Source organism: Sus scrofa, chromosome 17, assembly GCF_000003025.6.
Source record: "Sus scrofa isolate TJ Tabasco breed Duroc chromosome 17, Sscrofa11.1, whole genome shotgun sequence".
NCBI lineage: Eukaryota > Metazoa > Chordata > Mammalia > Artiodactyla > Suidae > Sus > Sus scrofa.
Window position 1 is genome coordinate 34665213 of NC_010459.5, and position 27735 is coordinate 34692947.

The 27735-nt window shown below is 47.9% G+C and overlaps 1 long non-coding RNA gene across 1 annotated transcript; it reads right to left on the reverse strand.

Moving 5' to 3' along the window:
* LOC110257457 lies at window positions 1-27709 on the reverse strand. The gene is made up of 3 exons (XR_002340068.1): window positions 27504-27709; window positions 8429-8789; window positions 1-229 (listed from the first exon to the last, which is right to left on the reverse strand). It is a non-coding gene; the product is annotated as an uncharacterized LOC110257457 (long non-coding RNA).

Sequence of the window (27735 nt, forward strand, 5' to 3'; positions counted from 1 at the left end):
GTTGGAGAAAATGCTGAGACAGGGTGACTTTTCAATAAGAGACGAGTGGAATAAAATAAGAGAGACAGCCGTACTTTTTAGCAAGGGTTCTGAACTTGGGTCCAGAACTCAGGGGCTCTATGAACTTGGATGGAAACAAAATAACTATATTCACTAACCTCTGACTGAAATGCAGCATGTCCTCCAAGTAGGGACGTGGACCGTGAGCCGTGCCAGGGTCCGCAGTGACCTGGTCACAACAGAAATTGAAGACACTTGCATCTGACATCGCAGGGCTTGCAGACCTTCGCACATATTGTTTAAGTTCTCTGAGACCCCAAACCTGCCTGCACACCTTTTATTTATCGTGGTGATGCAGAAGCTTGTCTATTACTGCAGCACAAACCCTTGCTGCTACTGTGCTAATAGCATTTCGGTATGATTGGCTTCCATTGTCATCCTCTGCACTTTATTTTATGTGCTTAAAAAACATGATTATGATGGGAGTTCCTGCTGTGGCACAGTGGGTTAATGATCCAGCTTGTCTCTGTGGCGTTGCCAGTTCAGTCCCTGGCCCCAGCTCGGTGGGTTAAGGATCCAGTGTTGCCACAGATGTGGTGAAAGTCACAGATGGAGCTCAGATTCGAGCCCTGGTCTGGAAAGTTCCTTATATCACTGGTGTGGCCGAAAAAGGAGAAAAAAAGCCCAGAAGTTCCCGTCACGGCTCAGCAGAAACGAATCTGACTAGCATCCATGAGGATACAGGCTCAATCCCTGGCCTCACTCAGTGGGTTAAGGATCTGGTGATGCCGTGAACTGTAGTGTAGGTCACAGACATGGCTCGGATCTGGCATTGCTGTGGCTGTGGCATAGGTCAGCGGCTACAGCTCCAGTTGGACCCCTAGCCTGGGAACCTCCATATGCTGTGGGTGTGGCCCTGAAAAGCCAAAAAAAAAAAAAAAAAAAAAAAAAAAAACCAAACAAACAAACAAAAAAAGGAAAAGGAAAAAAAAACCAAACAAACCATGATTATGAGAAGGGGCCCATCCCATTATCAAATGCCAAAAGGATCCATGACACAAAAAATTTAAAAGTCTCTGCTTGATATGAAGCCATTTTCATTTTTAAATGAGTTGAGCTTCTGGGATATTCTCAGATCCTCACATCCAAATCTACAGGGCAGCCAGGTAGCACACCTGAACCCCATGGACAAGGTTTACAACAAAACTAGGTGACAAGACAGCCCCACGAATCTCCAGGTACAAGTGGATGGAGACAAACCTGCACAAGAACAAGGTCTGCCTGGGAGGACCCTCCCACTGTACTTGTCTCGGGGATGCATGGATTAATAATAAAGTCTCAGTCCCTGCCCTAGGGCCAAGGGTCAGTGGGGGACAGAGATTGTTACAGAATATCAAATTGCAACTGTGACAAGAGTAATTCTAAGAGTGTCAGACTCTAAAATTATACAGCAGAAGCTGTCTGAAATATTTCGTGCTTAAAGAAAAAAAAAAAAACACAAAGGAAGAAAGAGCTTGGTAGACTGGTAGACAGACAGAAGGACACACTGATAACTCCTCCTTTGCAGGCCCAGCTCAGTGGCCATGGTGGCAGCTGAGGGCAGCTGTCCACCCCCGTGGGCTGGAGGGGAGCTTCCCAGCCCGGAGCCCAGGCCTCAACACCCACTGCCCCCGTCTTCCTTCACGATGAATCACATGTTTGTGGACTGAAAGACAAGGTGATCCGGCCAGGAAGTCTGCAGAGTCATCAGAACAGACACGGCCCCTCAAAGCGGAAAAAACACAAGCCTTCAGAGGCTGGAGACATGGGTTCAAGTCCCAGCCTGGGCAGCAGAAGTCACGGCGTGAGCTCACAGAGATGTCAGAGGCGCAGAGAGATGACACCTGCCAGGTATCCCATGGCTTCACCTGCAGATGCCTCTAGACTCCCAGGTGGGCTCTCCAGGCCCTCGGCTCCCCTGAAGGGGAAGCTGGAGGCCCTGGGCAGCCACTGAAGATCGGGATGAGGAGGTGGGCAAGTTCTGCCCTCCTCAGGCTCTCCAGATACTCAGGTGGCATCGAGCAGGACAGGAACAAAGCCCTCGGGGCACAACCACACTTCTCTTCACTCTCAGAGCAAGCCCAGCAGGTAGGTGTCCTTATCCCCATCTGACGGATGAGAAAACTGAGGCTCACGAGGGGAAGAAGGTGACCTGAGGTCACACGGCCCTATGTGCTTTGACTCCGGTCACTGGATGGGGACACCTCGCCTCCCAGGGACAGCTCTGTCCTGGCGACCCCGACCTCACGCCCAGCCTGGAAGCCCGTTCAGGGGTGCGGCCGTCTCCCTGTGAACAAGTCTATTTTTAGTGTCGGCAGCAGGGGCTAGGGGCCAAAGCCAAGAGTGACAATGGGGGGAAGGGGGTGGGGCTGCTGGCGGCCGCCCCCGCACCCAGCAGCCGCCCCATTTCCTCGAGGAACCAGGCTGCGCACAATACAAGGAAAGCCGAGTGGGGAGCGGCTGGGGGCTCCCGTGGGGGGGCTGGCCTGGCCCATCAGGGCAGCTGGGGGCCTGGAGGAGGCCGCCAGACCTGGGGGAAATGGACCGTTAGTCCAGCTGCCAGGCCTGGGCAGGAGTGATCTTTCATGCTCACATACACACACTCCCAACCCACATTTATTTTCTCACACATATGCACACTCACCTTGATCTCTCTCTCACACAGACTCATTCTCTGTCTGTCTTTCACATGCACTCACCCGTACACACACACATATATTTTACTAACTCCTAGGCTAGGGCATGGCCTCACCTCTGGTCTCAGGCACAAAACTGGGCCCTGGGGACTCAATGAGCTGAGAATCCCAGCGAAGCCAACCAGGAGTTGCCATCAAGCCCAGGTGGGAAATGCCGTCACGAGCATCCCAGATCCTTTGCCGGATCCTGGCTTCTGGGGGACAGGTGTCCCTGCTGGGGAGGGTCCCAAGCACAAAAGGATACATGCTGTCTAGTTTCACTTATATGAAATTCCAGAAGAGGCAAAAGCGAGCGACAGTGATAAATCAGATTCGTGGTGGCTGGGGGCCAGGGGGTGGGCGTGACAGGTGAGGGACGCGAGGGAGATTTTGGGGGTGATGGGGATGTACTGCATTCTGATTGGGCGGTGGCTACACAGGGTGTATATTTGTCAAAACTCATGGAAAGATACTTTTATTTATTTTTTGCCTGCCTATGCGGCAGGCAGAAATTCTGGGGCCCAGGATCGAACCCAAGCTACAGCAGTGACAATGCCAGGCCACCAGGGCACTCCAGAAAGATATGCTTTAAATGGATAACATGGGTCCCTTAGGTTTTATATTAATTATTTCCTGATGCAGTTGATGTAAAAAATCAGCATCCTCCTCTCAACCTTGAGGATTTAAGATCGTCACGGGATGGAGGTGGACCGTGTTCTTTTTGGTGATGGAGGGAGCCTCCTCCCAAAGGGCTCTCAAGGCCCAACACTCGGGGTGCATTTAGGTCTCTGCTTAGCTTTTTTCCAGGTGTGGAGGGTGCCAAGCAGGGAAGGTGGGCTGCTGTTCATGGAGCACATGCTAAGGGAAGCGCTGACCTCTAGTTCTGGGTAATTCACTTCCCCCAGCACCCAGTGAAGCAGGTGCTCTTAGCGTGTCCACTTTAACAGAAAAGGAAAAAGGTGAAGGGGGAGTGGGTCTTGCTCAAGATGGTACAGCTGGCGGCCAGGGGGAGGGGGCCTTGAACTCAGCTTGGCCCCAGAGCCCTGTACCCCACTCTATGCCACGTGTGAGAGGGTGCTGGGGCCACTGTTCAACCTTTCTGATGATTTCCCTCTTTGCTGGCCTGAAAGTTCCCTCCCGCTTGGAGTTCCCATTGTGGCTCAATGCATTAAGAACCTGACTAGTTTCCATGAGGAAAAAGGTTCGATCCCTGGCCCCGCTCAGTGGGCTAAGTAAGGATCCTACGATGCTGCAAACTTTGGTGGAGGTTGCAGATGTGGCTTGATCTAGCGTGGCTGTGGCTGTGGTGTAGGCCAGCAGCTGCACCTGTGATTCGACCCCTAGCCTGGAAACTTCCATAGGCCAGAGGTGTGGCCCTAAAAAAAAAAAAAAAATCAATAAATACAAATTTAAAAAATAAAACAAAAAAGAAAGTTCCCCACTCCTTCCACAAACAAAAGCCTAGCTAGGGCACAAGCACACCCTCCTGGGAAGTCAGTAGTCAGTTTGGTGCCAATACGTGGGGGTGACTGAGGGTAACTGAAAGGGCTCAGAGCCCTTCCAAGGGAGCTTGACAGCGCATCCCTCCTCCCACACCTGCAGCGGCTTGTCTGTCCTGTTTCCTGGTTGGTGGCCTCCCTGCCTGGCCTCCATGTGTTCAAATGTAAAATGAGGATAAAAATATAGGTTTTCCTTTGGTGATGAAAATGTTTTGGAACCAGATAAAAGTGGTGGTCGTGCAACACTGCGAATATACTAAAGACCACTGCATTGTACGCTTTCTTTTTTTGGCATTATTATGTGAAATTTTTTTTCTTGGTTAAGTGTATTTTCTGTATTACTTGCTTCTTAAAACTCGGCAAATGAGTGTTAGATATTACAAGAATTAATTAGCACTTTTAAATTTCTTAGCCAGAATCTAGAGAAGATTCATTTTCAAAGAGAGATTAAGTATCTAAAGGGAAAAATTTATTAAGTAAACTCCAAAAATATTATAAAGATTTTGAGTTGAACTGTACACTTTATTTATTTTTTTGTCTTTTTGCCTTTTCTAGGGCCACTTCCGCGGCATGTGGAGGTTCCCAGGCTAGGGGTCTAATCAGAGCTGTAGCCATCGGCCTATGCCAGAGCCACAGCAACGTGGGATCTGAGCCACATCTGCAACCTACACCACAGCTCACGGCAACGCCAGATCCCCAACCCACTGAGCAAGGCCAGGGACAGAACCTGCAACCTCATGGTTCCTAGTCGGGTTTGTTAACTACTGCGCCACAACGGGAACTCCTGAACTGTACACTTTAAATGGTGACTTTTCCATTTGCAGCAACATGGAAGGAACTAGAGATTCTCATACTAAGTGAAGTTAAGGCAGAAAGAGAAAGACAAATACCATGTATTATCACTAATATGTGCAATCAAGAATAAGGCAAAATGAACTTATCTACAGAACAGAAACAAACTAATGGACATATAGAACAGACCTGTGGTTGCCAATGGGGAGATGGAGGGAGTGGGATGGACTGGGAGTTTGGGGTTAGTGGATGCAAACTACTGCATTTGGAGTGGATAAGCAATGAGGCCCTGCTGTACAGCACAGGGAACGATATCCAATCACTTCTGATGGAACATGATGGAAGATATTATAAGAAAAAGAATATGTATATATATATATATATATATATATGTATAACTGGATCATTTTTTGTACAGAAGAAATTGACAGAACATGGTAAATCAACTATAATTTAAAATTTTTTTAATAAATAAAAATAATTTAAAAATTTTAAAAATAAATGGTGAATTTTGTTATGTGAATTTCACCTCAAGAAAAAAGAAAAAAGAGGAGTTTCCTGGTGGTACAGCAAGTTAAGGATCCAGTGTTGTCACTGCTATGGCTCGGGTCACTGCTGTGGCACACGTTCAAACCCTGGCCCTAGAATGTCTGTATGCTGCAGGTGCAACCAAAATAAAAGGGGAGGAGATAATCTGTGCAGATATAAGTGAACATTTGATTTAAGAAAACAACTACTTGTCTAAAAGTTATAGTGAGGATTAAAAAAGCAGGAAATATCAAGCACTTCAAATAGCACCTGACCCAGATTACAATTCATTTTCAGTCCATTGAAAGTTAGTGCCCTGATTGTTGTGACGACCAGCCAGCAGCACCAGCCTCCTCCTGGGCTCCCTGCTTTAGCCCTTGTTGCCCCAACTCCCATCTTTGCTCCAGTGGCGGCCAGAGGGATGGGGGCAGGGGAATCCTGCTAAAAGGCAAGTCACATCACACACCCCTCTGCTCGAAACTTTCTGACATGGAGTTCCCATTGTGGCTCAGCGGTAACCAACCCGACTAGTATCCGTGAGAACGAGGGTTCGATCCCTAGCCTTACTCGGTGGGTTAAAGGATCCTGTGTTGCCACAAGCTGTGGTGCAGGTCACAGATGCAGCTTAGATCTGATGTTGCTGTGGCTGTGGCATAGGCCAGCAGCTGCAGCACCAATTTGATCCCTAGCCTGGGAACTTCCATATGCTGTGGGTGTGGCCCTAAAAAGACAAAAAAAAAAAAAACAAAAAAAACAAAACTCTCCAACAACAAAAAAAAAACTCTTATGTCATGTAAGAAATAGCTAAAGACCCTACAGGAGACTTGGAGGCCCTATGTGACCTGCCCCTTGATGCCACCCCTGCCTGCCCTCATCTTCACTACCCCTTCCATCACCCGCCTTTAGCCACACCAGCCTCCTTGCCATTCACTGTCCCCCACCCATGCCAGATACGCCCCTATCCCAGGGCCTTGGCACTGGCCATGACCCCTGCCTGGACCACTCTTCCCTCAGATTCACAGAGCTGCTATGTCACGTCCTTCGGATCTTTGCTTAAACGTCACTTCCTCAGAGCGGCCCTCCCTGACTACTCTCATAAAACAGCTCTGCTCCAACCACTCATCATCTGCTCCCCAGCTTTACAGCCTGTCCTGATTTGCACACTAACTTGATTTCTGTGTCTTATTCATTTCCCCGTGAGATTGGAGGCTCCTTGAAGAGGAACTTGGTGTCTCTTCAGAAGGACCTCATTTCCTGTTAGGAGCCAGCCTGGCACATGCTGAGCCCTCCATGGATGTTTGTTGAATGAATGAATGATGTGTGCATGCCTTGGACAGTGCCCATCTGTCCATTCAGATGAGCTTGGAGTCTGTGAGCCGCTAGGCGCAGGGGCCCTGGGCTTGCCTCGGTGGCCCCAGCTTTGCCTAGCACATGCGTGAAGGGGCACCTGTTGAGGGAAAGCCTCTGCCTGGTCCAGGGTCTGGCCGCCTGTGGAGTGTGGGTGGCAGGGGTCCAGAACCCCAGGCCCAGGGCCTGGCCTGTCCCCAGCTCACCCTGGCCCTCTCCCCTGGGACTCCGGACCCTGCTTCCTCCCAGCAGCTGTTCCTTCCGCCCCCCAGCCTCTTCCTTTCCTCCTCATCTGGGCCCAAGCAACGTCTCCTCCAGCCTTTATCTTCCCCTCAGCTGCTCTGGAGGGACAGAGGCCCCTCCCTCCATCCTCGCCTTCCCTGCCTCCCTGGCCTGGGCCCTAAAGCCTCCCCCTCAGGCTCAGCGCCCCACCCAGCCTCTCCCCTCACCTCCAGCCACTTCTAGGGGCCATAGCGGGAAGCAAGGCCAGGTAGGAGTGGCCAGAGGAGGCTCCAGTCCCTCCGAAGGCCTCTGAGCCTCTGACTGGCTGTGTGGTCTCTCCACGCGGAGGCCAGCTCGGGAACCAGGCTCTCTGTGCTCCTGTTCCCACTCTGCCACTTGCAGGCTGTGTTGTTTTAGACAAGTCACTTGGCCTCTCTGTGCCTCAGTTTCCTCAACTGAAAAATGGGGGTCAAGACATCATCTCCTTCAAGGGTTCTGGAAGAGCACAGTAAAGCATGTCAAGCATTTAACAGAGCGCTTGACAGAGAGTTGGTCTTAACACAGGGTGCAATGCAACAGCGTTGACCCTTGGCTGGGCATGTTTTTGACCCAACAGACCCAGAACTCTGAGGGGGAAGCTCCCAGAGGCCCCAGATGTTCTCTACCATTATTATCCTTATCCTTACACGATCAGTAACCTCCTCAGGTTTCGGAACAGCCACGGTCAAGGGTCCGTCTCATTTATACAGGGTTAAGGTCACAGGGAGCATGCTAGAATAGCACCCCTCCAGCTAAGCCCACTGTCCCCAGGGGCCTCACAGTAATCCAAAATGGGGAGGAGTCATTATTATTCCTTTTTTTTTTTTTTTTTTTTTTTTGCTTTTCAGGGCCCCGCCCACAGCATATGGAAGTTCTCAGGCTAGGGGTGGAATCAGAGCTGCAAGTGCCAGCCACAGCCACAGCCACAGCCACAGCCATGTGGGATCTGAGACATGTCTGTGACCTATGCCATAGCTCACGGCAATGTCGGATCCTTAACCCAGTGAGCGAGATCAGGGATCGAACCTGCATCCTCATGGATACTAGTCAGGTTCTTTACCACGGGGTCACAACAAGAACTCCTACAATTCCATTATTACAAATCCAGAAGCTGGAGTCCAGAGAGTTTCAGGTTGTCTGACCCCAAAGCCCAGGCCCAATTGCTGTCCCTGGCTGACTGACCAGAGTCCTGTCCAGTGTTCTACACCTGAGCTCCCTGAGACCCCTTACAGCTCCCTCACATGCCAGCTCACCAACTCCTCCCTCTGGCTTTCCCCAGACACTTACCTATCCTTCCAGGACCTTCTGACGCCGATCAGTCTGAGAAGAGCCAATGCCAGATCAACTGTTCTTTCCCTCCTGATTCCAGAACAAGAGAAGCTGCTGTCAATGACAGCCTGGGGGCCCGGGGCCCAGATTTGTTTGTAAATGTTACCAACAACCACCACATGGAAGAGGCTCTTATTTCCACCCAACTATGGCTCTGAGAATTAGGTGAGCAGTTTGCCAGAGGTTACATGGCTAGCAGGGTGTGAACCAGAGTTGAAAGTCAGGTCCATCTGATTCTAAAGGCTTGATGCTGGGCTTCCGAGAGTTCCATGACCCTGCGTGATATCCTTCCCAACTCTGGTCCTCAGTTTCCGCAGCTCTAAAATGGAGATAGAAAGATTGTGACAAGGTGACCGAGTAGAAGGACTTAAGCTCATCTGCTATCACGAAAACACCAACATTACAACTAACTGCTGAACAACCACCAACAAAATAGACTGGATACTACTGAAATGGAGACAGTGACACGCCATTGGTTGAGTTGTGAGAATTAAATCCGAAGAGTTTATAAAGTGCCCAGCAGCACTGGACACATAAAATGTGGCGTCACTGAAGGACTGGGGCTTGACGGTCAAGCTGACACAACTCAAGTCCCAGCTTCACCACTTTTGCACATGGAAATGAATACCCTCCCTCTGTGATCCTCAAAAGATCCATCTGGAAAACCGGGCCGATCGGTCTCTCTCACAAAGGCTTACTTTTTAAAAGTTAAAAACAGAGCTCTCATACAAATAATAAGTAAGCCTGTGCCAGAGTTATATGCAATCCATTAGCATTTTGCTGATCAGCGGGAAGGTGAAGCTGGTTCAAAGAGTATAAGAGAGTTTGAACTATTTCTTTTTTTTTTTTTTTTTTTTTTGTCTTTTTTTTTGCTATTTCTTTGGGCCGCTCCCGTGGCATATGGAGGTTCCCAGGCTAGGGGTCGAATCAGAGCTTCAGCCCCCGGTCTATGCCAGAGCCACAGCAACGCGGGATCCGAGCCGCATCTGCAACCTACACCACAGCTCACGGCAATGCCAGATCCTTAACCCACTGAGCAAGGGCAGGGATCAAACCCGCGACCTCATGGTTCCTAGTCGGATTCGTTAACCACTGCGCCACGACGGGAACTCCTGAACTATTTCTTTTCCTTTTTTTCTTGTCTTTTTAGGGCTGCCACAGCATATGGAAGTTTCCAAGCTAGGGAATGAATCGGAGCTGCAGCTGCCAGCCACGCCAGGTCTGAGCCACATCTACGACCTGCATCACACCTCATGGCAACTCCAGATCCTTAACCCACTGATCGTGGCCAGGGATCAAAACTGCGTCCTTGTGGATACTAGCTGAGTTTGTTACCACTGAGCCACAATGGGAACTCCCTGAACTATTTCTAACCAGTGAAAGACAAAATGCCAAAAAAGGATTGTGGAGTGAAACTAGCTAATGTTCTGCCGTGCAAAACAACTGCACCTTCAGGGTGGTCTTTTCTACTGGACAAAAATCATTTGTAACATAAATCTACGCATAGCACAAACATTGTCTTATTCATCTTTATTTCCTTCCAGAGCACTCTGTCAGGGCCGGGACTGGGGTGAGGCAATACTGAACAGCACACAATCTATAAGTATCATTTACGTAGAAGTCCCCAGTCACCTGGCTCTCCGGTAGAGTCTGGAAAAAGGATTTAGTTTTATTTATTCAACAACAATTTCCTGGGGGCCTACTTGCTGCCAAGCACTGTCCTAGGTCCTTGGGTTGAAGCAGAGAGCAGGACAAACCCAGTCCCTACCTTGAAGGGCCTAGAATCTAGACAGGAGACAATTAACCAAGATAGAGGCTAAGCAATTACACATCGCCACAAGCACTAAAAGGAAAAGAACGGGGATGAGCAGGAGCAGAGCCACCAGCTTCCTCACTAGCAGAGGAGGCATGAGAAATGAGAGGATGCCAACCAACGAAAAGGTTGCAGGAAAGGCATCCTGGGTGGGAGGTACAGCATGTGCAAAGGCCCTGATGCAGGAACCAGCCTCGAGGAACCGAGAGAAACAGAGTGGCCATTGTTTAGAAAGTGGCAGGAGATGAGGTGAGAAAGACACTGGGACCTGAATTGTGGTGGGGAAGGAGGGAGGGAGGGATCTGGTAAGAGACTGAGATTTAATTCTATATATAATGGGAAGATACTGGAGAATTTTGGTCAGACTCCTCTTTTACCCACCTGTGAAATGAAGGAAGTGGTCCTGGTTTCCACCTCAGGGCTCAGGTTTTGACACTGAGGTCCCTGAACCAGCAGCATCAGTATCACCCAGAACCTGTTAGAAATGCAGATCCTTGGGATCGAACACTCTGATCAAACACTCTGAGACTAAGACCCAGCAATCTGGGTTTTAACAAGCCCTGCAGGTGACCCTGATGATGTCCAAGGTCTGGGAAGGGGCAGCTCTGTCATCAAGAACCTGAAAGTTACAAACACGACCTGGAGTCGCCACCTGGTGTTACGTTTGGGAAACTACAGCCTGGCTGTCACACCACCAGCCCTTTTGGATGCCAGCCAGCAGAGGAAGGCCACTTTCCACCAAAAAGACACAGACCATGGTCATGGACAAGAGGGTGGCTTTAGAGTGTGCCTGTCCACTTTTTTTCATATGCAAGGACATGCTACGTAAGAGAGCTTCTGTAGTGAATAACTTCAAGTTTTCTCCGAGCTACACTTGGGATAAAACCCAGATTCCTTACACGCGGTCTCTCCTTATCTTCCTGTCCTCTCTTCCTCTCTCCTCTCTCATGGACTCCCTGCCAGCTCACTTCCTTAAACATACTCTCACCTCAGGGCTTTGGCACTTGCTGTCCCCTCTGCCTGGAATGACCTTCCCCACAGATTTGCATGGCTCGATCCTTTGCTTCAATCAGATCTCTGTTCAAATGCCACCTCCTCTGGGAAGCCTTCTTGACTACATTTACCAAGGAACTCTAGCCCTACTCCTTTTGATTCTGTCTTCTCTCTCTCCCCATATCTGTTCTTGGTATGGCTGTACCCGCTGCATGTGGAAGTTCCCAGGGGTCAAATTGGAGCTGTAGCTGCTGGCCTACACCACAGCCACAGCAACTCCAGACCCTAGCTGCATCTGCAAACTGCACCACAGCTCAGAGCAACGCCGGATCCTTAACCCATTGAACGAGGCTGGGGATCAAACCCAAGTCTTCATTACTCAGATTCATTCCAGCTGAGCCACAACAGGAACTCCTTCCTCCCTATATATTGATCTGATTTTTGTCTATCCTCTTTATGAGACCATGACTTCCCTGGTCTCATAAGGCAGGGGTGTTAGTTCTGTTCACTGTTATAGCTTCAGTACAAACAGTAGGTGCTCAGTAGCTATTTATTGGACAAGCGAATATACTCTGTGAGGCAGGTCTTATCATCTTCTTTCCCATCAACAGGGAGACTGAGGTGAAGTAAAGCAATGTGACCCAGTCAAGCTCACACAATGAGTAAGTGGCTGGAATCCATATTCAAAGTAGTTCTGGAAGCCGAGGACACAGTTCTGGTGAGCTGTGTCCATTGCGGCATCTTGGCATTCCTGAGGCTGAGGAGACTTTTCAGTCTGGCCACCTTGCCTCCATCAGCCACCTTGCCCAAGATCAGCAAGCAGACAGTTGTGAGTTCTAAAGGATGTTCTTCAAGGCCAAGGGACAGAGGGCAAGTGTCCAATGCCAGGATCCCAAGTAGAGCAGCACTGCCAGGAGCATTGGACAGCCACCAGTGACTGGGGTACCCCAGGCATAGAGCAAGAGGGGAGCAGGAACACAGACATCTGGCGACAGATTCCCAGTCCTAGCTGGTGTTCAAAGGTCCCTTTGGTCATCAGCATAGGTGAAAACTTTGTTTTTTAATGATTTGAGCCTGGGACCAAATTCTCTTTCACAGCAAACACAATATATGGGGTGTTTGATTGGTTTTGTTCTTTTTTTTTTTTTTTGGACTTTTTAGGGCCACACTTGTGGCATATGGAAGTTCTCAATGGGCTAGAGGGCCATTGAGAGCTGTAGCTGCTGGCCACAGCCACAGAAACAGCAGATCCCAGCTGCGTCTGCGACCTACACCACAGCTCATGGCAACACCAGGTCCTTAACCCACTGAGCTGAGTCAAGGATCAAACCCCCGTCTTCATGGATACTAGTCGGGTTCATTACCGCTGAACCATGACAGGAACTCCTGTTTTGTTAATTTTTAATAGGCTTTATTTTAGTTTTAGGTTTACAGAAAATTTGTGCATAAATTGTACCAAGTACCTTTATACTTCACTTCCCCAACATGCCTAGTTTCTCTTACTATTAACACCTTGCTTTAGTGTGATGTATTTCTTACAGTTGATGAACCAATACTGATACATTTTCATTCACTGAAGTCCATGGTTTACATTAAGATTCAAAATGCTGGAGTTCCCGTCGTGGCGCAGTGGTTAATGAATCCGACTAGGAACCATGAGGTTGCAGGTTCGATCCCTGCCCTTGCTCAGTGGGTTAAGGATCCGGCGTTGCCGTGAGCTGTGGTGTAGGTTGCAGACGCGGCTCGGATCCCGCGTTGCTGTGGCTCTGGCGTAGGCCGGTGGCTACAGCTCCGATTCAACCCCTAGCCTGGGAATCTCCATATGCCGCGGGAGCGGCCCAAGAAATAGCAACAACAACAAAAAGACAAAAGACAAAAAAAAAAAAAAAGATTCAAAATGCTGGTTGTAAGGTTCTGTGGGTTTGTTTTTGGTTTTATTTTTGGCCTTACCTGTGGCATGTGGAAGTTTCTGGGCCAGGGATCCAACTTGCGCCACAGCAGCGACCTGGAGCCACTACAGTGACAACACTGGATCCTTAACCCTTAACTGCGCCACCAGGGAATTCCAGTTCTGTGGGCTTTGACAAATGCATAATGTCCAGAATCCACCGTGACAAGTGTCATACGGAAGTGTTTCACTGCCCTAAAAATGCGCTGTGCGCCACCTACTCAGCCCTCCTCCCAAATCCTTCGCAACCACTGATCTTTTTCTGTTTGGCCACATCCCCAGCAAGTGGAAGTTCCCAGACCAGGGATCAAACCCAAGCCCCAGGAGCAACCCAAGCCACAGCAGTGACAACATCAGATCCTTAGCCTGCTGTGCCATGGCGGGAACTCTAACATTGATCTTTTTATTGTCTATACATTTGCCTTTTCCAGCACAGTATTTACTTGATCTTAACACAGAGTTGCATCTGCCAGGAAAGCATCCTCCACATAAGTTGGGAACAGACCAAGCTATGTTTGGTTCAGAACTTTACCTAGAGTCAGTTTTGGTGTTTGAGTTGCCAGAGCTACTGACTCAGCCCACAGTCAGGGTGATTCTGCCCACAGCCATGCCTCCCAACTGCAGTGATCCCTCAGCATCCAAGAGGGATTGGTTCCAGGACCTATTGGCTCCTGTCAATAGGGCATTTATGAAATTCATTTTAGAAAAGAAGCATGCCAAAATCCACAGTTGCTCAAGGCCCTTATATGAAATGGTATAGTATTTGCATATAACCTACACACATCCTCCTGTGTACTTTAAACCATTTCTAGATTACTTACAATACCTAACACAATGTAAATGCTATGTAAATGGTTGCCAGAGTGTGGCAAATTCATGTTTTGCTTTTCGGGATTTTCTGAAAATATAACTTTTCCCGGAATATTTTCAGTCCAAGGTTAGTTAAATCCCGGATGCAGAAGCCACAATACAAAGGGCTAACTGTACTCTGTGACAATATTGTGCCCAAATAGTTCTGTATTGATCTATTCTAAGTTACTTTCAATTTATTTTTTATACTACAATTAGTGTATTATTTATGTTTAAAAGTATGTGTGTCAATAGGGCATTTATGAAATTCATTTTAGAAAAGAAGCATTATAATTGTTGTTAAAAGGATCATGGGGAGTTCCTGTTGTGGCTCAGTGGTAACAAACCTGACTAGCAACCGTGAGGATGAGGGTTCAACCCCTGGCCTCGGTCAGTGGATTAAGGATCTGATGTTACAGCAAGCTGCAGCCTAAGTTGAGGATGCAGCTCAGATCTGGTGTTGCTGTGGCTTAGCGTAGATTTTAACCACAGCTCTGATTCCACCCCTAGCCCAGGAACTTCCATATACCACAGGTGTGGCTGTAAAAAAAAAAAAAAAAAAAAAAAATTCATAGGATTTATACCCACTGTTATACTGAATAACAATCACAGCAGCAGCATGCACTGCAGAGTAACCCCCCACCCCGCCAAAAAAAAGGCACCATGATAGGGAAGCGACTTGCACTAAGGAATTTTTACATCCACACAGTTCCACAACCAGGTGTTACACAACATGTAGAGTTACCCATTTTACAGAGGGAGAAACTGAGATTCAGCAGAATAAGGTCTCTGGGTAGAACTGGAAATTGAATCCAAACCCATGCTTCTCCCCCCCTCCCAGCATCCAGCCCTGGATTTCCAGGGCCTTCTGGAAATACCATGTTGTGCCAGCCAATCATCGTCACGTCTTCAGGCCAGCAAACAGTGGGGGCACACGGGGAAGCAGAGAGGTCAAGGGCACAGGTTCTGGCCTGAGTTCTGATGTTGGTTGTGTCACTAACTCGTGTGTGACCTGAGACAGTCATTCCTCTCTGAAGCTCAGTGGGCTCATCTCTAAAATGGGGATAATTTTCATCTGTACAATGGGGATCAGGTGCGGAAGGTACTGTCCCTTTCCACATTAGCAGCTCACAGAGGGGAAGTGTCCTGCCCAGGGTGAAATGAGGGCGAGGGGATGGTCTCCATTGCCCCATACCATCCCAATGGCTCTTTCAAAGCCCAATTCAAAACTCACAGGTCACCAGGCAAAGGTCAGGGGTTACCCATCCTAGCACCCACTGCCCAATCCAACCACCCACATGTGACCCCCACGAGGTAGAATGTAATAGCCCCCGGTGGGCTGGGAGAGCCGGGGGGCTGTCTGGGGAATCACTGGACCTCCTTTTCTCGTGCTGGGCTTGGGATCCAAAACAGATCCCAAATCAATCCATTCTTCTACTCTCCCCTACTGCTCCCGCTCTGTGACACCATCACGTCTCATGGGGTCCACCTCCTGCTCCCCTTCTTGCTCCCCACACAACCACCAAGGAAATCTTAATTTTAAGTGTTAAGTCAGCCCTTTGCTTAAACCTTCCACGGCTCCCTATTGTTTTTAGCCCAACGCCTCTGCGTGCTGCACCGGGCCCTGCCCACCTCCCTCACCTCATTTCCCCCAGAGTTCCCTCCACTCGCCCCCCCTCCGCATGTGTGTTCAGGCCCCACCCGCCTCCTCCACGTGCCTTTAATGCACCAGCACACTCCTATCCTGGACCTGTTCTCATGCTGCTCCTTCTCCTTGCTCAGCCCCATCCCGGCCCCCTCCTTGCTTCACAGGGCAAACTCTTCCTCCTTCCCTCCCCTGGGACAGCTTTTCCTGCTGAGCACGCTCAGACCCCCTCCCTCAACATCCTAGCTTGTGATGACAGATTTTTCTGGTTACTTGGCATCTCCCCACTCGACTGAGGCCCACCCTAGTGGGGATGCTGACTTGCTTCCCCAAGGTACTGAGAACCTAGAAGTGTCTGCCCACTCTGGGTGATCAGGAAAAGTTGATGAAGGGCCACCCAAAGGAGAGGGGTGCATCTCCTCCAGCTTGTGGACTAAGACATTTGAGACCACCTGAGGAGGAACTTGGGAGTGGGGAGAGAAGCGGGGGATGGAGGGCAGCAGAAATCCCAGGCACAGTTCAGTCCACTGTTTGGCACATGCCAGATGCAGTGCTGTGAGCTGGGGACAGTATGTCTGCTGGGCTAGTGAGAGAACAAGCTCTGAGCCACACTGTCTTTGCTCACAGCCCAACTCATGACTCACTAGCTGTGCAAGTTTGGGCAAGTCACTAAACCTCTCTGAACCCTGGGGTGCCCAATTACCAAATGGGAGAAGTTACTGGCTTACGGAGAACACAAGCCTTAGGGCATTAGGAGTTTACATGCCCTTGAAACCAGTGTAGACCAAGCAGTTCTGTTGGTTTCTTTTTTTTTTTGGCCCTGCCCACAGCATGCGGAGGTTCCCAGGCCAGGGATCAAACCCGTGCCACAGTTACTACCTGTGCCACAGCTACAGCAATGCCGGATCCTTAACCCGTTGCACCACATGGGAACTTTCCTGTTTGGTTTCTCTTGCTGCATCACAATTACTCCAGTACTTAGTGGCTTCAAACAAATATTTTTTTTCCTCACTTTTGTGTGAATCAGGAGTTTGAAAGGATCAGCTGGACAGTTCCTGCTAGGTTACGGTCAGATGCTGGCAGGCCCCTGCACATCTGAAGGCTTAATGACTAGCTGTTGGCTGGGAGCACCAATATGTGGCCTTTCTACGCTGGTGGCCCAGGGCAGCCGGTCTGTCACGTTTGTTACCTGCACCCCCTCCTTCCTCTCAGTTTCAAGCAACCAACTCAATGAAGGTCACCTCTGATCCTGCCAGGGTGCTCTCTCCAGTACCTCCATGTCAACAAGCCTTCAGGCCCCCCCCCCCCGGGACCTCTGGTCCACTGAGCCTACCACCTTCTCCTGTGTCCTCACTTCTCTGCTCGCTGATGAAAGCCCCGGAGCATTGTTATTCCCATGCACTGCACACCCTGGCGATGGCCCCACCTTTCTCTGGCTAAACACCCACTGACTGGCATCCTTTGTCCCTGTGCGCTTGTTCCCCTGCCGTGGAATGTGGCTGAGGAACAACACACCACCAGGGGGGCTGGTCTGACTTTACTTGCATGACGGCTAGTCTCGGTGGGGTCCTCAGCCCTGCCTGACAGTTATACTACGGCCCCCTCGTCCATTCATGCTCCCCAGGCAATCGCTTCCCACTTTTTCCTCAAACCTCCATCACCTTCTCCCCCATTCTCGCTCTTAGCGGAGGACCCTGCTTCCTATTCTGAGGGGAAAATTGTAGCAGTCAGAAAACACTTCCACAAGCTTCCACTACACAGCTACCCGCCTCTCTTCACTGGTACCCACTTATAAATACTCTGCCTTCTCTCCTGTGACCAGGGACCCACCCCCTGTGCTCTAAGCCGTGCTCGACCCTCCCCTGTGTAGAGACCTCACCCATCTCTCTCTCTCTCTCCCTCTCTCCCTCTCTCTCTGAGCCACTCTCTGCTCCTTCTTGCATCATCATTTCCAAACTACTGACTCATCCTCATCAACATAAAAACATGCTAGCATTTCTGCATCTAAGTCACTTCTCTTGATCCCACTTTGCTTTCTACCTACCACCCCATCCTCAGTCCCACAGCCAAACCGCTCAAAAACTGTCTATACCCACTGCCTCCATGTCTCCTTCCACTAGAGAAAAGGTATAAATAGCACAAAGAATAACCAAATACCAATCACCCAGATTTGACCACCTTTGCTGTACCATTCTCTCTCTTCCCCCCTCTCCTGGCCTCTTTTACAGTAAAGTGCAGACACGATTCCCAATACCCCTAAAAACAAGTGTGTATCTCCTAAGAGTAAGGACATTCTCTTACAATAACCAAACCAGAGAATTTTGCACTGATATAATACTATTATCTAATCTCCAGACCTTATTCACATTTTACCAGTAGTCTCACTAATATCTTTTACAGTAAATAACAACAATTTTTTTTTCCTGGTCCAGGATCTCACATCACACCTCATTCTTGAGTGTCTTCAGTTCTCCTTCATCTAGAACGGCCCCTTAGTCTGTATCTTACAACCCCAACATTTTTGATGAGTACAAGCCAGTCCTTCTGCAGAAATGTCCCTCAAATTAGATTTGTCTAATGTTTCCTCATGAATTAGTTATGCATTTTTGGCAGAAATACCACTAAGAGGATACTGCGTCCTCCTCAGCGCATCATAGCAGGAGGGACGTGAGGTCGATTTGCCCCACAACTTGGCGATGTTCACTTGGTCACTTGGTTGATGTGGCATCTGCTGGGTTTCTCCAACTGTGAAGTTACTATTTTACCCTTTGTAATTAGTAGGTATCTTGTGAGGAGATAGTCTAAAAACTGTGCATATATCCTCTTTCTTTTCAACCTTCACTCCACTATTGCAGCACCCCTATGACTCCATCCAGAAATAATTGTTACTAGAATTTCCATTTTCTCTATTTTTACATTTATCAGTTGGCTTTCTACTGTTAAGTGCTTTCCGTTTTCCTCATATGCGTATACGTAAGTAATTATACCTTCTCCTACGCCCTCTCAATCCCACTCCCATCAGGCTTTTGCACCCCCATTTACCCATCAAAGTCACAATGCCCTCCACTTGGCAAAATCGGTTTTTGGTTCTCATCTTCCTTGACCTCTCAGCAGCATTTGACACAGATCATCAATTCTCCCCCCTTGAAATGTTCTTGTTACTTGGATCCCAGGACACCTAGGTCACTCGCTGCTCCTTCGCAGGCTCCTCTGTTGGCTCCTTGCCCTTGGTCCTGCCCTCTTTCTTGTCTAGGCTCACTCCATGAGAGATTTCATCCAGACTCACGCATTTAAAACCCATGTCACAATGATGACTCCTGTACTGATCTACTCAGGCTTCCATAACAAGATACTACAGACTGGTGGCTTAAAAACAGAAATTTATTTTTTATTTCTCATAGTTCTGGAGGTTGAAAGTTTAAGATCAAGGTGCCAGCAGGGTCGGTCTGGTGAGAATGCTCTTCCTAGTTTGCCAACTTCTTCCTGTGCTCTCACATGGCCTTTCTTCTGTACACACACACACACACACACACACACACACACACCACATTGAGGGGGCACTTAGATGTTTCTTCCTCTTCTTATAACGGTTATTGAATTAAGGCCCCACCCTTCTGACTTCATTTAACCTAATTACCTCCTTAAAGGCCGTATCTCCAAACACACTCATACTAGGGGTTAGAGTTTCAACAAATAAATTCCAGGGAATATGTATAACTGGATCTTTTTGCTATATAGCAGAAATTGACAGAACACTGTAAATCAACTACAATAAAAAATTAAAAGAAAAAAATTCTGGGGAGACAGAATTCAGTTCATAACAACTCTTAAAATTTTATCTCCAGCCTGGGCTTGGAGTCATACATGCGACTTCTAAGTAGGCATCTCCACTTGGAAGTCTGACATGTGCCTCAAATTTAACAAGTTTCAAACGGAATTGTTATTCTCCCTTCCTTTCCCCTGTAGAAAATTTCTCCTCCTATAGCCTTCCTCATCTCGGTTAATGGCAAATTTCTTTCTTCAACTCTTCTGGACAAAAACCTTGGAGTTATCCTCAAATCCTTTCTTTCTCAAACACCTCATCTTCAGTCTGGCTTTCCTTTCAAAATAACCCCAGAGTCCAACTTGGGCTCAAACCATCGCCAACTTTTGTCTGGATTGTGGTGGGAACCACCCACCTGGTCTCCCTGCTTCAGCCCCCATCCACATTCCATTTATCCCATAGCCAACAGTTACAGGGAATCTGTAAAAATGCAAAGCTGGTCCTCTCCTCTCTCTGGTCAAAACCCTCCAATATGGCCCACCTCTCTCATAGCAGAAGGCAAAGTCCTTACAAAGACCCACAAAGGTGTGTAGGAACCAGTCCCAGAGGAATCTCCCTGACATCATCTTCCCCTCACTTAGTCAGCTCAGCCACCCTGCCTACTGGCTGCTCCTTAAACCCACCAGGCATAAGTCCACTTCACAGTTTTTGCCCAGCCTCTGCTTGGAACAATCTCATCCCATTTACCCTTGGGCTCCTCGAGAACCACTTTCCCAGCAAGGTGTCCACTGATTACCTATTTGAGTTTCCACCACAGCACTCCCTTCTCCTTTCCCTGCTTTATTTTCCTCCAAAGTGCTCATCAGCATGTAACAGAGCATACGTCACTCCACAAAACACGACATCCAGTAGAACAGGGACTGTTTTGTTCATAGTTGCACCCCCCCATAATAATTGCTCGCATTCATTGTACCCTTGCTATATATGCCAGCATATTTTTAAGGGCTTCACCCTGATTTAATCCTAACAAGAGCCTTATGTGCTGGGTATATCATAATAATAATGTTACATAAAAACCACCCCGATGTCTATGTCTTAACAGTAGCAACTACTGATCTCTCCTTCTCCCACCTGCAGTCATTTGTGGTTTGGCTGATCTTGGCTGGGCTAAGTTGTGCTTGGTTACAAAATGTGTCTTTCACTCCTCCGTATTATTATTATTATTATTATTATTATTAGCTTTTTAGGGCTGCAGCCTAAGCATATGGAGGTTCCCAGGTTAGGGATCAGATCAGAGCTACAGCTGCCAGCCATAGCCACAGCCATGGCTACGTGGGATCCGAGCCACATCTGTGACCTACACCACATCTCCCAGCAATACCGGATCCTTAACTCACTGAGCGAGGCCAGGGATCGAACCCACATCCTCATGGATACTAGGCGGGTTCATAACTGATGAACCCCAACTCTCTGTCTTTCATTCTTCTGGATCAGCCTGTTTGATGCTGGGGATTTGGATTGAAGCTATTGTTTCCCTACGTTGTCACAAATCATTTTCTTCCTACATATTTAGCTTTTTGACATTCAAAAGAGATTCTAACATTTTTTTTTAATGAAGACAGTTCATTTAAAAAATACAAATTTAAAATTTAATACAAACTAAACTACAAAACTATTCTTACCCCAAACTTTCCTATGACAACTTTGATCGGGACTCTGTTTCAAAAGATAGAATGCATTAATGACAGCCCCATCCTTACGGCAGAGGTGGAAATCCAAGGAGGCAATTGAAAACATGATTGATCTCTTAAGGCCTAGGGTGAACTTGCACATTATCGCTTTCATCTACATTTCAATGGCCAAACCAAATTGCATGGCCACACCTAATGTGAACAGAATAGGGAGCACCCACCAGCCCTGATTGGAGGAGAGACTGACAGTTATTGAATAGTAATTTAATTTGTTGCAAGATATGTTATGCTGCACGCCAATGTTCCTAGTGGCACTGTTTACCACAGCCAAAACGTGGAAGCAACTTAATTGTCCATCAACAGAGGAATGGATAAGAAAGTTGTATGTGTGTGGGGGGTGTGTATACACATACATATATGAATTTTTTGTTTTTTGGCCGTGTCTGCAGCATGTGGAAGTCCCTGGGCCAGGGATCAAACCCTCACCACAGCAGCATCGATCCAAGCCACTGCAGTGACAACTGCCAGATCCTTAACCCACTGTGCCACAAGGGAACTCTCTATATAATGGAACATTACTCAGCCATAAAAAAGAATGAACTATTGCCTTTTGCAGCAACATGAATGGTTCTAGACATTTTCAAACTAAGTAAAGTTAGAGAAAGACAAATATTATATGATATCACTTATATGTGGAATCAAAAAAATAGAAATGAACTTACTTATAAAACAGAAACAGGAGTTCCCGTCGTGGCACAGTGGTTAACGAATCCAACTGGGAACCATGAGGTTGCAGGTTCGATCCCTGCCCTTGCTCAGTGGGTTAAGGATCCGGCGTTGCCGTGAGCTGTGGTGTAGGTTGCAGATGCGGCTCGGATCCCGCGTTGCTGTGGCCCTGGTGTAGGCCGGTGGCTACAGCTCCGATTTGACCCCTAGCCTGGGAACCTCCATATGCTGCGAGAGCAGCCCAAGAAATGGCAAAAAAAAGACAAAAAAGACAAAAAAAAAAAAAAAAAAACAATCATATACAAAGAAAACAAATTTATGGTTACCAAAGGGGAAGGTGGGGGAGGGATAAATTAGGAGTGTGGGATTAACAGATGCATACTACCATATATTAAACAGATAAACAACAAGGATTTACTGTATAGCACAGGGACCCATATTCAACGTCTAGTAATAACCTAAAATGAAAAAGAATCTGAAAGAGAATACACACACACAATTGAACCATTTTCTCTACACCTAAAACTAACATAATATTGTAAATCAACTACATTTCAGTTAAAAAAGAGAAATCTGAACAAATGTAATCAGCATATGGAATCCTAACAGGAAAAAAAACAGATATGTCATGCTATACCCTCTCCCCTTTCTTTCTCCCTTTTCTTTCTTCTTCTCTTTCTTCTTTCTTAACAGATGAGGAAACTAAGGCTCAAAGAGGTCAAATAACATGCCCCAAGATTATCCTGCTAGTAAATGACAGCTGGAATCCAACCAAGTTGGGATCAAGCTCACACATGCCACATACACAAGGTCAAGAGGTTTGGACTTTCCCTGAAGACATGCAATGCCACTGAAAACTCCTGAGCAAGAAAGGACCATGGTAGTTAATAAACTGTCCTCCAGTAGCAGCATGCAGAGCACATGGGGCGGGGCGGGGGAGGAGAGGCGGGGCCCCCATGATAGTCACAAAACTTCAGGCCAGAGTTGATAAGGGACTGGGCTGGCGTAGAGTCAGAAAAGAAAACAACCACAACAGCCACCAGCAGATGCAGATACCAAATAGAAAGAAATGAGAGACATGATGAACATTTTTAAAAGGCTTATTTCTTTGTTGGGTGTTGAAATAAAAATTTACGTTTATTGTAAAAAAAAACAAAAAACAAAAAATTAACACAATGCACACAGCAATTTTTAAAGTAAAAGTTTCTTCCTCTTCCTCTCCTTTTTTTTTTTTTTTTTTTTTTTTTTTTTGTCTTTTTGCCATTTCTTGGGCCGCTCCTGCGGCATATGGAGGTTCCCAGGCTAGGGGTTAAATCGGAACTGCAGCTGCCGGCCTACGCCAGAGCCACAGCAACATGGGATCTGAGCCATGTCTGCAACCTATACCACAGCTCACGGCAACGCCAGATCCTTAACCCGCTGAGCAAGGCCAGGGATCAAACCCTCAACCTCATGGTTCCTAGTTGGATTCGTTAACCGTTGAGCCACAACAGGAACTCTTCCTCTTCTGAATTACCTCCATTAAGAGTTTGTGGTAAATCCTTCCTGAACTTTGTCTAAATATACATATGCCCAATTTAAAGTGTGTTTTTTGGGAGTTCTCTTTGTGGCTCAATGTGTTACGAATCCCCCAGTGTCCATAAGGATGAGGTTCAATTCCTGAGGGCTTCAACTCTTGCTCTGTGGGTTAAGGATTCAGTGTTGCTGTGAGCTGTGATGTAAGTCACAGATGCTGCTCAGATCCCGAGTTGCTGTGGCTGTGTCATAGACATGCAGCTGCAGCTCCAATTCAACCCCTAGCCTGGGACCTTCCATATGCTGCAGGTGCAGCCCTAAAAGGCAAAAAAAAAAAAAAAAATTTTTTTTTTTAAAATGTGTTCTCATCAAACTTTCGTCTCTTGCTTTTTATCCTATAATAGTACGCAAGGAGAGCTTTCCATGCCTAGAAATCAATGGTCCTCATCCCGTCTTTTGCTTTTTTTGTTTGTTTGTTTTACAGCTGCACCTGCAGCATATGGAAGTTTCCAAGCTAGGGGTCGAATCAGAGCTGCAGTTGAGGCCTACATCCACAGCCACAGCAAGGCCGGATTCAAGCCACATTGGTGACCTACACTACAGCTCTTGGCAACACCTGATCCTTAACCCACTGAGCAAGGCCAGGGATTGAACCCACATCCTCATGGATACTATGTCGGGTTCTTAACCCCCTGAGCCACAACAGGATCTCCAGTCTTCATCCTTTTTAAGAGCTTTGCCACTTGTTAGCTGTGTGACCTCGCACACGTGGTACACCTCTCTGAGGCTTGCTGTGCTTAATCTCTGGAAGGGGATAAACATGTACCTGTCACACAGAGCTGCTGTGAGGACTAAATGAGTGAACACACATAAAGCATCTTGTGTAGTGTCTGACATATAGTAAGTGCATATTAGCTCTCCTTATCAAGAGCTCCATGTTTAGCTCTACCACAATTTGCTTAACCAGTTCTGTACCCACGGTCACTTAGTGTGCTATGTTGTTTACCAAGATGGTCACAATGATCCACCCCCCATGCTCACACATCCTCATATAACTCCTTGCAATACGACTTTGATGTTTTTTTCTATCAAGAGACAGAATCTGTTTCTTGAATCTGAGCTGGCCATGTGACAGGCCAGCTCAATAAAATGCAATGAAAGTGATGCTACAGCACTTCTGAGCCTAGGCCTCAAGAGGCCTTGCTGCTTTAGTTTTTTTCCTTTTGGAGGCCATCACGAGGAAGCCTGAGCTAGTCTGCTAAAGAAGCCACATGGAGAAGAACCCAGGCACTCAAGCCAGCAGACCCAGCCACCTGGGAGACATGTGCATGAGGCCATATAGGACCAGTAAGCTTGCCAACATGCTAACTGACTGCAAATATAGGAGTAAGCCCAGGCAAGACCACTTATAGCAGAAAAGAGCTATTCCACCTGAGACATGGCCAAACTGCCAATCTATGCAAACATAAGCAAAAAAATTACAGTTGTTGGGGTTCCCTGATGACCTATCAGGTTAAGGATCTGACATGGTCACTGCAGCAGCTTGGGTGGCTGCTGTGGCGTGGGTTTGATCCCTGGCCCACGAATTTCCACCTGCCACTTATGGGGGGGCGGCGGTGGGGGGAGGCGGAGTACTGCTGTTTTAAGCCACTCTATTTTGGAGTGTTTGCTTAAGCAACAATAGAAAGTCGACATGCTTAGGTTCTTAGGGCAGTGCCTATGGCCCAGGCTAGAATGCAAGCTCCATCTCTTGTATGTGACCTTGGGCATGTCCTATAATCTCTCTGAACTACAATTTACTGGTCTGTACTACAGGATACTTTTAGCTCCTACCTCATCCGGCTGAGGATTAAATAAGGTGCTGAACATTCAGTGAATGGCACGGAACAAGTACTGTGAACATTTTAACTGTGATTGTGGCTGTTGTTATTGTTGTTTGAAGGGGCTTTAGCCTGAGAGTTGTGCAGTAGAGGGTCAAGAAGAATAAGTATTGAAGATAACTGAACTGGTCTTTGGAGACTCGATAACCAGTGAACAGTAGAGACAGAAAGCTTTTTGGAACCAGAGACCTATACCAGGCTGGCCTGGAAGATGGCAGGGGTTGGGGTTGGGGTTGGTGTTCTGCACAGTTCGAAGCGTGGTATGAATGTGCCTGGGCGAGCCCTCTTAAGGATGTGATGGGCGGAGGCTGGAGTTGGGTGGAAGAATGAAGAACTGAGGCTGCAGGAGCAGTGAGATCCCAAGAAAGGTGTGAGGGCTAAGTCTTAGGACTGCTCCCATTCTTTTTCAGATGAAATTCCAGAGCTACCCTGGCCTCCTTCCTCAATCTTACCAAGCTCTCTCATGCCTTAGGACCTTTGTTCTTACTGTTTTTTTCTCAGAGGGACTTTCTGAACCACTCAACTGGAGGTTCTCCCCCTTTTTCATTCTTTTCCACAGCTATTTATCTTATTCCTTCATAGCACTTACTGCTACCTGAAATTATTTTGTTACTCTTTTGTTTACCTTTGCATTACTTATCACTTTAGAAGGTGAGCTTCATGAGGAACTGGTATCTGTCTTGCTCATACCACATCCCCAGCACCTAGCACACTGTCTGGTGCATGACAAGTGATTAACAGCTGTGAATTGAATGCGAACAAAGATGGGGGGGGGGCGCGGAGGAACCACAAGAGCTGAAAAGAAGTGGTCCAAAAGCTAAGTGAAGGTGTCATTTCCTGGAAGAGGGCTTCACAGAAATCTTGGAATCATCTTGTCTAACTGCTTCAGTCCACAAGAGGGGAAACCAAGCCCCATAAAGGAAGAATAACCACCAGCCTGAGGGCACCTATAGTGCCATTTCGGTGCACTCTCAGCCCCCTGAGGTCAAATGCCACAGACCTGTCTGACAGACGAGCCCCAAAAAGGGTCATGGCCACTTCCTTGAGGCCATCACTACGTCTACAGCTGCCACCACCCTCATCCCACAGAGGAGGAGATTGTCTCTTTGGGAGCAGAGGTGCCAATCAGCTGACGAACTGTGAAAGGGGGACTGGAGAGGGTGGGGAGGGCCATCCCTGGGTCAAGCAGCTATTCTGAGGCAGCTCAGGGATAAGAGCTGGTACCAAAATAACCCAGCCTCCTCACCCTTGTTCCAGACCTCACACCTCTGTCTGAGGCTAACACTTGAATTCCTCTCAGTAACACTTAAGACACCAGCTTTTAGCAGGGCCTGCAGGGAACAGGGTGATCATCAGACTCAGCCCTGTCCACTGGGGGCTCACAGTCTGATGGAAGGGGCAGGTTAGGGTTGCTGAGTAACGGTGCCTAGGTCTGGAGGAACTAAAGGGAGGAAAGATCCACAAAGGAAAGGATCCCTGAATTAGTTCGAGTAACATACAGAAGTTAGCCGGTCCAGGAGGTGACAGGAACAGAAGTAACTGCCCGTGCAAAGGGAAGGAGGCAACACAGATAAGTTCCAGGAATAGTCTGCAGTTTTAGTGAGTGGGCGCATCAGGAAGCTGAAGTAAGAGGGGTAGAAGAGGCTGGGGATAGGGTGTGGGGAGTGTCCAAATTATGCAGGAACTTGGATGTCAAGAGAAGAGCTTGGGCTGTCTTTGCTGCACAAAGGAAAGCCTTGAAAGGTTTTCAACCAAGAGGACGTCAAGATCAGTTTTGCACGGTAGAAAGTGCCCTGTAGCTGCCTTAGGAAGATAGCTCAGGCAAGCGGGGTGGAGGAGCGGCAGATCGAAGGGAGAAAATTTATCCTGCATGGGCAGCTCTAACTAGGACTCCTGTATGAGGGAGGAACCGGGTCTCAATCTCTAGAGGGCTAGTACCATCACCTCCTCGACTCCTGCGCCACACCACTCCCGGGGTCCAACTTTCGTTCACTTGTTCCAGAACTCGAAGTCTGAGCAGAAAAAAAATGTGCTGCTAAAGCCCTGACCCTAAACGAGGGACCACAGCAAGAGACTTCAATTCCCAAAATGCTTCGCTCTACAGCTCTGCAGGTCGCGCATGCTTCTTTTCAAGAAAGGCGGGCCAGCTTGCAGACTGCTAGGACTCGCCAGCGGGGTGAAGTGCGGGAAACTAGGGACCGCCATCTTACCTTGGGTCAAACCAACTGTACACTTAGTGGGAGGTTCGTGTTCTCTCTCTCGTCAGTTCATACAGGCGCTGAAATAAAATGTGCTTAATTACTACAAGCTTCGCTTTTATGCTTTATGTCGAGAACTCCTTCCATTTTGCACCCTGGTCCGGAACTGAACCCCTAGCGTACAATAGGACATCCCACCATGGCCGCACTCTGCTACAGTCAGCTGGGGGCGGAGTCGGAAGCG